Genomic DNA, 7,713 nt, shown 5'->3' with positions numbered 1-7,713 from the left:
AATCAATGGTACATTTGCATATGCGTCCATCAACTCACGCCTGCTATTGGTGTCCATATGAACAGTGCTAGTGATTTTAGTTGCAAAAATTGGATAGTGCTAGTGATTTTTAGCTACATATTGTGTCAAATCACAGTGTTACAAGGTTGATAAATGGCAATGTTACTAGATAAACAAATGTCAATCTTTCCAGTTTGACAAATGGAAACATACCCAATATGACAAATGCAAATCTTACCCAATTGTTTCTACGTGGTTGCACACGGGTCATCCAAAACAATCGTTTGCGTTGAAGGGATGCACAAATCCTGCACTGCGAATTTCCCCTTGACTTAAGGTGTCGGTGTACAAAAGTAGGGGCTCTCCTTTTGACCCCTTTACTTGTGCACGGGCGGTCAGAGCCACGCGCCGCAGCCACACTTAGCAGGGCAGAGGAGGGAAGCCGGAGAGAAGCCGAAACACCAAGGCAAAGAAGACAATGCCAGGGCCGAGAGCACAAAGAGCAGTGGGACGAAGCAGGTTCCCTCGGCAAGACCCTTGCCGGGGCAGCCTTAGTGGCCCCGACAAGACCCTTGTCGGGGAAGCTCGCCCAACACCAGCGGAGCGCGCCATCCTTGAGCCCATGGTGTCCAACACCATCAACCACGTTGGGCCAGGGCTCGGGAGGCACCTCCATGGTGGCATGCAGATTTTGTGAAGATAGAGAATACCCAAAATCAGATGAGGACCAGAAGACGGCGACCCTCGGCGAGATCCTAGCCGAGGAAGTCCACAAGGCCCCTGGCAAGACCCTTGCCGGGGATGACGGCAACACCACAGCAGAGACCCTTGTCGGGCCCCCGGCAAGACCCTTGCCGAGGGCATCAGCAGGGCCACTGCCAGACACGTACCAGCCAAGACTACCACCTCCGTTCGCATGTAGCTACCATCCCAACCAGCTGGGCAAGCACCTGCGTGGCAACATGCGACTTCCGGGCCAAATCAGCAGGCACCTGCGTGGCGTCGTGCGGACCTTCATGAAGGCCTTACCACCGCGCCACCTCAGCTGCCTGCCTGTCTACATGGCACTGCATGCACCGCTAGCCTGGGCGCGTGCCGAAGCGAGAAGGAGCGGCGACGGATGGGACGGGCCTCGTTCCCGCCCCCGATAAAGCTAAGGGACACCTAAGCGATGCATTAAATGTGTCTTGTCCAGTAATACGGGTGATAAGCTCGCAGTACTGTAGGCCTTTCCACCTCCTGTGTGCCACTGTGGCAGCCCCTTCCAACTATAAAAGGAGGCCTATGGCGTACTGGAGGGGGATTCGACTTTTTTGAATGACACAGCCACCGTAGCTAGTTTGAGAGCCCAAGAACACTCAATACATCCACCAAAGCAGGAATAGGGTTTTACGCATCCTCGCGGCCCGAACCTGGGTAAACGATCCTCAAGCTGACTGCTAATCCTGCTCTTCTCATGACCCCGCACCCCGGCAACCGTAGTAGGGATTCTTGTGATCCCATAGGTGTCGTTTCCCACCGACATCTTTGGCGCGCCAGGTAGGGGGCGCAGTTGTGAGAATCTGGTATGGTTGTTAGCCTAACAGTTCTTTGTCTCCATGGCTCCCAAGAAGAAGGCAGCCACGGCGGTTGGTTCATCGGGGGCCAGATGGCCCGTACCAGTGAGGGCGAGTAGCAGGCCGGTCGCGGATAGGACCCGAGGCGTGGCCCGCGAGCACCAGCATCGCTCTGGCAGTCAGAGCTGGCTGAGCGGCGTCGTTCGTACGCAAGGCGGCGGGCCGTACGCCACAAAATCCAGAGACGGAGTTGGGGCCCCCGCAGGCGGCGCAGGGCCCTCCAGGGTCGCCACCGTACCACCCACGGGCTGCGCAACGACCTCCAAGACGCCCACTCCACCACCCACGGTGCGCTCTTCTCATGGTGTGCGCGACAAGCAGCGTCACCATGCCAGTGACCCTGAGCACCACCGTGGGAAGAGCCCTGTGCATCACCTCCGGGACGAAGGAGGCCAGCATGCCCGCCGAAGTGCTGGCGATAATGGCACACAACCGCTGGGCCGTGGTAGAACTCCTTCTAACGTGGTTAGAAGTCAAAGCGCGCCACGGTCCACGCAGCTCTCGCGACCACCGACGCCAACAGATGCTTTGGCACGTGCGCAGCTGCTCCTCGACTTCCCTTCTGCTACGGAGAAGCTCGACGAGTGGAGAGCCACCATCCGGAGCCTCATTGCCGTCGCCAACAAAGATGATCTGCGACCGCCGGGGCCCTCAGGCCGACACTCCATCGAGCCACCACATACCGGTGGCGGAAGAACTGGGGGTGTTGTGGTCACAGTGCACTCTCCTCCTCTACGCCAACCACTACGGGTGTCAGCCTGTCGTGACGACGCTTGCGATAACATCTCCATAGCATCGTCCGACCCGCAGACCCACCGCGACCAGCGCCAAGTTCTTTGGGAGCGAGCCCATGAAGACACTCAAACCACCATCGAGTGCCGGCGCGATACACGCCACCAGTCGGACAAGCGGGCAAGGCCCGCTGCGGACCACCCGGCTCTGGGAGGCTCCAGCGGCCTACCTTATGAGGTGGGTTGCCCAACCTTTACCCGGGAGCTGCGGCAGTTCCAGTGGCCGTCCCACCGCACGTTCAAGCCCAACGTCGGCGAGAAGTACAATGGCGAGACCCATCCGTCGGAGTTCCTCAGCATCTACACTGTTGTGATGCAAGCCGCTGGGGCTCGTGACGACAAGGTGCTTGCCAATAACTTCCCGCTGGCCTTAAAACCCAACGTCATGTCTTGGTTGATGCACTTGCCGGCGGACTCCATTTCTTCTTGGTCAGATATGTGCCATGAGTTCGTTGGTGCCTTCACTGGGGTCCACCAAGCTCATGGCCAGGCGAGTGATTTGCATATCATTCCTCGAAGGAAGGAGAAAACCTGTGCAAGTACATATAGAGGTTCAGCCGGGTGCGGTACAACATCCCCGACATTCACCCCCACGGCCATGATTAGCGCGTTCTATCAGAACATGCGCAATCGCAAGATGCGTGAGGAGCTGGCGATGAACAAGGTTAAGGACGTGGCTGAACTTTATGTTCTGGCCGATAGGTGCGCCTGAGCTGAAGAGGGAAGGAAGTACCCCGGCGAAGATGCCGACGCGGAAACCGACTCTAGTGATGAAGCCACCGCCACCCTGACGAAGAAGGGTCGGCGTTGCAACAGGAAACACAAGGGCAAGGCCGTGCTTGCCCTCGAGGGATCTTACGATACTGGCGCTACCAAGAAGGCCAAAGCAGACGACCCCGGTAAGGAGATTGCTGGGTGCGCCGCTTGCCAGGCCTTAGCAGCTGCCTACAAGCCAGGGGGCTCCTACAAGCAGTACTGCAAGATCCACCACACCAAGGGCCATGACCTCCAGAACTGCCGACAAGTCGAGCTGCTTGCTGAGAAGCAAAAGGCCGAGTATGAAAGGTGGGACAAGGAGAAGGGTCAGGATGGTGCCGAAGGATCCGGCAAGAAGCACGGCGGCCAGGGAAGTCGCCGCGGCAAGGATAACCAGCAAGAGAGGCCCGCTCGGGGCCGCAACAAGAAGCAAGATGACGATGATCATGACGAGGACGATGAGTCCGGCGAGCATGAGTTTCATAAGGCTACGGAGGCCATGTGCATCGATGGTGGTGCCTCACTGCATACCTCTCACCGCCAACTCAAGCGGTTGGCGCGTGAGATTACAGCAGCGGAGCCCTCGTTCGACCCATGGAAGCCACTGAAGTGGTCCAGCACGCCCCTCATCTTTGCCGCCGAGGACCACCCTGACTGCACAACTGCGGTTGAGTGTTTGCCGTTGTTGGTTTCACCAACGATACGCAACCTCAAGGTGAAGAAGATGCTGGTTGACGGCGGGGCCTGTCTGAACTTGATCTCGCCTGTTGTGATCAAAAGGCTGCAAATTCCTGATGGAGACCTCAATGAAATGGGCACGTTTCAAGGGGTCAACCCGGGAAGGAGCCAGCCGAAGGGGAAGGTCACATTGCCTGTGACGTTTGGAGGCGAGTTGAATTACATGATGGAGAGGATTGTCTTTGATGTAGCCGAGATCCCCTTGCCCTACAACGGGATCCTCGGCTGCCCGACACTAGCCAAGTTCATGGCGGCGTCGCACTATGCCTACAACATGCTGAAGATGCCTGGGCCGATGAACATCATCACTGTCCCCTTAGACAAGAAAGACACACTGATCTGCGTCGACCTACTCTACCGGGAAGCAGTTGCAGCAGCTGCCGCCAAGGCACTTGCTCCTACCACTAAAGCCCCGGTAGGGAAGAGGACCGGCAAGACCTCTCGCACCCACTCCGACAAGCGCACTTCTTCGGGGTGTTGTGCTATCATCGAGGACGTGCCAGAGAGCTCCACCGGCAAGAGCAAGAAATCCAGGGCTGCGCCGCCAGAGACCAAGAGGGTGTCCGTCAAGGAAGATGGCACGGGAGGGGCTTTCACCATAAGCTCCACCCTCGATGGCATATAGGAAGGCGCGCTTGTCACTTTCCTGCGGGCGAATGTCGATGTGTTTGCGTGGCAAGCATCTGACATCCCCGGCGTTCCCAGGGAAGTGATTGAGCACCACCTTGTTGTTTGTCCCCATCCGTGACCCGTCAAGCAGAAGGTCAGGAAGCAAGCTTTCGAACGACAGGAGTTCATCACAAAGGAGATCAGGAAATTGGAAGCAGCGGGTTTGGTGAGAGGAGTGCTCCATCCGGCATTGTTGGCCAATCCGGTGGTGGTGCGCAAGGCAAATGGGATGTGGACGTTGTGTATTGACTACACAGATATCAATAAGGCTTGTCCTAAAGACCCCTTCCTGTTGCCATGCATCGACCAGATTGTTGACTCCACGGCCGGGTGTGATCTGTTGTCATTCCTCGACGCCTACTCGGGCTACCACCAGATCTTCATGACAAGAGAAGATGAAGAGAAGACAACATTTATCACCCCATGTTGTATGTATTGGTTTTTACGGATGCCTTTCGGGTTGAAGAGTGCTGGTTCAACATTTGCAAGAGCAGTCCAAATTGGTTTTGAACCCCAACTACATAGAAATATGGAAGCCTATATGGATGACATAGTAGTCAAAACCATGGATAGGGCGACTCTTGTACAAGACTTAGAAGAGACGTTTGCCAACCTATGCAAGATCAACCTCAAGCTGAACCCTGAGAAGTGTGTCTTTGGTGTTCTGTCCGGCAAACTTCTCGGGTTCTTTGTGTCACAACGTGGGATCGAGGCAAATCCTGACAAGATCAAGGCTATCGAGCGGATTGAGGCGCCCAAGCGGATCAAGGATGTGCGTCGACTCACTGGCTGCGTTGCCGCCATGAGCCGATTCATCTCCAAGTCTGCCGAGCGCGCACTTCCCTTTTTCGAGATTTTGAAGAAGGCGGGCCCAATGGAATGCACCGCAGAAGCCAAGGCGGCGTTGCAAGACCTGAAGAGATACCTTTCCTCTACACCGATACTAGTTGCACCTAGACCACAAGAGCCATTACTGCTGTATCTCACGGTGACGAATCAAGTAGTCAGTGCCGCGCTGGTGGTGCAGAGGGAGGTTGACAAAGAGGCGGCGACTGCGGCAGGACCGGCAGACGGCAAGTAAGAGACTCCCCCGGTAGGGCCTGGTGCCAGCAAGGCAAGGCTCCCAGCAGAGTCTGATGCCATAGGGATAGAGCCCGCGCCGTCAAGTGGAGTGGTGCAGAAGAAGAAGATGATGCAGCACCCGGTTTACTTTGACAGCTCCCACCTGCATGGGCCTCCTTATGGCCTAGAGGAAGCTGCGTCATTACTTCCAAGCCCACGAGATCACTGTCGTCACGCGCCTCCTGTTGCAACGGATACTGCACAACCCAGATGCAACCGGAAGGATTGTGGAGTGGGCCTTGGAGTTATCTAGCTTTGGGTTGAAGTTTGAAAGTACTTCGACAATCCAGAGTAGAGTCCTGGCAGAGTTCATTGCAGAATGGACCTGGATGCCTGATGAAGAGATCCAAGAGACCACTCTCCCCGACAAGGAAATAGCTCGTGACTGGATTATGTACTTTGACGGAGCTTTCTCGCTGCAAGGCGCCGGTGCTGGTGTGCTGCTTGTCGCATCCACTAGAGAGCACCTCAAGTATGTAATCCAGATGCACTTTCCCAGGGAGATGTCCAGCAACAACACTGCTAAGTATGGGGGATTCTTTTCGGTCTCAGGATCGTGGCAGACCTTGGAGTTAAAAAGCTCATCGTCAGGGGTGATTCGCAGCTTGTCGTCATACAAGTCAACAAAGATTATCAAAGCCCGTTGATGGAGGCTTACGTAGATGAGGTGAGAAAGCTGGAGGAGCGCTTTGACGGTATACAAGCAGAGCACTTTCCCCGAGCGGAGAAAGACATTGCTGATTACTTGTCAAAGCACACTGCATTCAAGTTACCAATGGAACCAGGTACCTTTTTGCTTCGGCTAACTCAACCAACCATCGAACCGCCAACGGAGTAGAACAAGTGGAGGGAATCAGGCCCAGGCAAGTACCTTCCCGCCGAACCCCCAGGGACCGCCGGCAAGGATGTTGCCGTCGACCCCGAGCCTGCCGAGGAGCGACCGACTCCGACAGGCCATCAAGCCCTGGCCGTAGAGACGGACGCTCCCATGGCGGAAGAGATGCCTTTGGTCCTTGCCGTCGAGCCCCAGGCTCCGGCATGGGCACATCACACCGTCCGTTTCCTCCATACAGGGGAACTTCCTGAGGAGCAGGAAGAAGCGGAAAATGTATCTCGTCGGTCTGCCCTGTACCAGTTCGTCGATGACATCCTATACAGAAAGAGACCGAACAGTGTGAAATTAAAGTGCATCCCCGGGGAAGAAGGACTGGAGCTGTTGGCAGAGATACACGGGGGCATATGTGGCTCCCAGATAGGGTCGAGGGCCCTTGCCAGCAAGGCGTTCCGGCAGGGTTTCTTCTGGCCCACTGCCCTCCAGGATGCAGTGGCACTAGTAACCAAGTGTGAAGCGTGGCAGTTCCATTCAAAGAAGCTTCATTAACTAGCTCAAGCCCTTCAAACAATCCATCTCTCCTAGCCATTCTTGGTTTGTGTGGTTGACATACTGGGCCCTTTCCCCCATGCCGTCGGGGGCTTTGAGTACTTGTACATTGCGATCGACAAGTTCACAAAGTGGCCGGAGGTGGAAGCAGTGAGGAAGGCGACAACACAGTCAGCCGTCAAGTTCTTCAAGGGGCTAGTCTGCCGTTTTGGTGTACCAAACAGAGTCATCACCGACAACGGTGAGCAGTTCACAAGCCACACCTTCATGCAGTACATCCAAGACCTCGGCACCAAGGTCTGTTTTGCTTCCGTGGCACACCCCCGGAGCAACGGCCAGGCGGAAAGGGAAAATGCTGAAGTGTTGCGAGGCTTGAGAACGAAGACCTTTGATAGGCTGCACAAGAGCGGAAGGCGATGGATTGATGAGTTGCCGGCGGTTCTTTGGTCGGTCAGGATGACGCCAAATCGAGCCACCGGTGTCACATCCCTAGAGTTTGATTGCAATTAGTTTCATAAGCATTCATGTCATCATGTTTAAATTTAATAAATTTGAAATGGGGATTGATAAACCCTAGCACAAATGCAATTCAAATAGGTTCAACCAAAATATTTTCAATGACCTCAAAATATCCTTTTAA

The sequence above is a fragment of the Triticum dicoccoides genome, chromosome 7A, assembly GCF_002162155.2.
Source record: "Triticum dicoccoides isolate Atlit2015 ecotype Zavitan chromosome 7A, WEW_v2.0, whole genome shotgun sequence".
NCBI lineage: Eukaryota > Viridiplantae > Streptophyta > Magnoliopsida > Poales > Poaceae > Triticum > Triticum dicoccoides.
This window is presented reverse-complemented; position numbering follows the sequence as displayed.